Here is a 3785-nt window from a genome sequence, read left to right on the forward strand (position 1 = left end):
ATGAGAGTTGAATTACTGTGCTGTACCTATTTTTTTTTCTGGAGTTATTACAGCTGTTTACTGTCCTTTCAGTGGGATGGCGTGCACATGCATTATTGGACCACTGCAATAGAGTTAATAGTTGAGTTTATATGCTTGTATAAATATTCTCTTTCTGGATAAAAAATCTTTATGATAACAATGCTATGCTCTGAAAATATAAGAAGTTATGATTACCATAATTACATGAAATATTTGTTGGTAGTACGTACCTGAACATTTGAAAGAAATTTGGAGACATTTAATTTCAAAATATTTTTAAGAATTTTGTTGGTGCCACCTGGTTTCTTTTATATGACTGTGTAGTGGCCTTTTAGAAACTATATGTTTCCTATATATTAGTCTGGCACTTTCTTTGATGACAGAAATAAGGATATTAATCTATTCTAGGGATAGGGGAGGAAACATTCTTGGAGGAATATTCTTAAAAGCTGGTTGATGGATTACTTTTTTTAATTATTATTTTTTAATTTAGTTTGGTTTCATAATATTGTAGAACTTGACAGGCAGTTAAGATATTTGCAGCAACATTACATTTGTGATTTGTAAAAAAGTTTTATAACTAGGTCTGTAAATTCTTGTGTTTCAGTTTTGAGAGGCTAAACAGCTTTTGCAGTGTTAGAGTCAATATTTCAAGTTCTTTTTAAAGTAACATTTCAGTTTCTCCCTTTTACAAGATTACAAAATTCTAAGTTTAAGAAAATGTGAATGATGTGCTAAGATAGTGAAGAGACTTCTTGCCAGTTGCATTCTACTTAAAGCGCAAGGTGTTACATTCAGGCATATTAGTGGCTTATAAAAATAAGGGAAAAGTAGAAGGATGTACCAAATGCCAAGGTTATTTTGTATTGTAAAGAATAATCCAGGACAGAAAAAATGCTAAGCAATTTCTTCCTGTAGAATCACTTGCCCTACCTCTAATGAGTTATTTATATTTTAGGTTATTGCCTTCACTCTGTGAAACAGTATAATAAAAATTAATTAAAGGGTTTCAAGGATAGTGTGTCTAATCAAATAAGATGATTTAGCTACAAGCATTGACTGATTGATTTGAAACATAATTTGCACTACTGAAGACTAGTTGGTTCGAAGTCAGGTTTCCAAAGGAATTAGGTGTGTACAATTGTTCCATCTATGTACCCCCACAAGTAGCTTTTAAAATCATAAAATAATAGAAGGATTTAATATTGGAAGGGACCCTTGAAAGTCATCTAGTCCAACCTGGTGTTCAAAGTTAGCCTAACTTCAAACTTTTCAGCAACTGCTGAAGGAAGCCGTGAACGATGGTGTGAACGAAGATCGAATTAACACAAATTTTTCATAAAACTTAAGTATGGATTGGAGAACCAGGTGTTTCCACTGCTGTAAAGTTGGGTAGAATTTAATATTGCGTGTTCTGTTCAGTATTAGATGTTTAGCCTGAATGCTCAACTCTGGACTACTGGTAAAGGATAATGCCTGTTGGGAGGGCAGAAGGGGCATGTGGACAGAAAATTAAGGGAGGCAATTTCCAGGAGAAAGTTGAGTGGTCACACTAACAGAATCTCCTTTGAGGAAAATACTGAGACAGCATATGTCATTTTGGGTTACTCCTGCATATATCTCTTGCAAGGAAAACTCAGCCCATACTTTCCAAGTTAAGGAGGAATGACTATGCATTGCTTTCAGGAAACTTGCTGATAGCTGCTGTAAGCATGCTGTACCATATTATTAGACTCAACAACAAAAAATCCTAATATTGCCTCTTGTGAAATATTTCTATGGAATGGGTGAATTCCAATATCAAGTAAATCAATGAGAAAGTTATAGTTGGACAAAAATATACTTAAAAAGGGAAATTGTTTCTTGGGGTGGATAACTTGTTGTATCCAAAGACCCTAGGATGGTAAATTTGGCTTCAGAATCTGGCTCATGCCTACTAGGGGGAAGGAGGCTGGGAGAGAGGAACAATTTTTTTCTCTGGGTAAGTCTTATTTGTGTGATTATACTGTATTCTGAATCATGGTATCTAAACAGAATTAGCTTGGGCCTCATAGCATAGAGAAATATTGCACTTACTGGGGGCTGCTATTTCTGCAAATAGGGAAGAGTGGGATCTCTGTGGATCTTTTTGCCTTGTTAACACTTTAGTGAGTGTGGCCGATCAGGAGCACTGGCTAAATCTACAGAGCTAGTCGTTACCTTTTGGGTTACTCTTCCATCCCTACAATCTGTTGACAGTCTGCCTCGTAAGAGTTCATTTTATGCAGCCTGGAGTTACTAGACCTATTTTTAACAGTCATATCTGAGGATCTTTTAAAAATATATATGTATATAAACATACATATTCTAAGATATGAGAGTACACAGAATGAAAGTTATGCTCTGCAATAGCTTAACTAGCATGTATATGCTATACTATCTGTATTATATATACATATATACTATATGCAGTGTGGTAGGTATTCAGATTTTTGTTCTCCCATTGGCAATTTTCAGTCCCTTATTTACTACTGGCGTAATTTTTGATATAATGGAAAGTCTGACTGCTCTCTTTGTTAGGAATAAATCCAGTTCTCTTGTGTCCTGGTCTCACACTGCCAGCTCTCATTTCCTCTTCCCTGCCTGCCAGGTTATTCTGGTGAGCAGAATTCTTGACTTCTTGTCATGCTTCTTCATTTGTAGCCTTTGCTAGATCCCTCTGTCTTTGCCGGATTAAGATCAGATGCCACATTTTTGTTCTGCTCTATTTCTGTGAACTACTGCCTTTTTACTCTTCTGGTACCTGCCCATGATCTTACTAATTGCATCCCCCTTGACCTTTCAGATCTCTACCTCCCTTGTTGCTATTTGTTGGAAAAGCCACTCGATCTATTGTTCTGTCTTTGTCCACTGTTTATGCAGGATCCGGAAACCTTTTGTTTTGTAACTTTCCTGCATTTATTTTATCTTTTCTTCTTTATTTTTATGCCTTTCCCTTTATTTTATGCTTTGTTTTAGTTGTCTGACATAATTCATCTGTAATGTCAGCCAAGGAACTGGAGGATTGTTAGTATAAATGCATGGAATGAGCCATTATGGTTATGTGACGAGTAATCAGCTTGACACACATATTCCAGATCTGAAGTCTAAGTGGTTTGGCTAAGAGAGATGCAATTATGTGGTTTATGCTTCCTTTAATTATCCCTGTTTGAGAGTTACAGACTGTTACTGGAATGTGGAGACAAAATAATTGCCAATACTTGCTCAAGAGTATGCTGCTGAGAACATAGTGAAAGTTTAATTTTAAGAACGGGTGCTTAAATGGTAGGTGCTTGTCGGCTCGTTGGTCTAGGGGTATGATTCTCGCTTAGGGTGCGAGAGGTCCCGGGTTCAAATCCCGGACGAGCCCATCTTTTAGGTTGCCCAGGGAGCTGGTAGATTCCCCGACCGTGAAAACATTCAAGGTCAGGTTGGATGGGGCTTTGGGCAGCCTGATCTAGTGGAAGATGTCCCTGCTTACTAGAGGGGGATTTGACTAGTTGACCTCCACGGTCCCTTCCAACTCAAACTATTCTGTGATTTTATGATTCTATGTACAGACCAGGCTAAAAGAATTTACTATTCAGTTAAATGTAAATGGATACATTCTAAATGCATGTGGAGTTTGATTTAAATTTTTCAAAAAATTTTCTTGTTACAAGGTTGCCATCTAGAAGTTATATATTTTGGGGAAATGTCCAACAGTGTTAATATGCAGCTCAGAGACCTGAATGAGTTTTGATTGC

The 3785-nt window shown here is 36.7% G+C and overlaps 1 non-coding gene across 1 annotated transcript; it reads left to right on the forward strand.

Moving 5' to 3' along the window:
- The first annotated feature begins 3337 nt into the window (after positions 1–3337).
- Positions 3338–3409, forward strand: TRNAP-AGG. Its single transcript has one exon. It is a non-coding gene; the product is annotated as a tRNA-Pro (tRNA).
- The last annotated feature ends 376 nt before the right edge of the window (positions 3410–3785 follow it).

This window comes from Pterocles gutturalis, unplaced genomic scaffold, assembly GCF_000699245.1.
Source record: "Pterocles gutturalis isolate BGI_N339 unplaced genomic scaffold, ASM69924v1 scaffold47107, whole genome shotgun sequence".
In the NCBI taxonomy this organism is placed as follows: Eukaryota; Metazoa; Chordata; class Aves; order Pterocliformes; family Pteroclidae; genus Pterocles; species Pterocles gutturalis.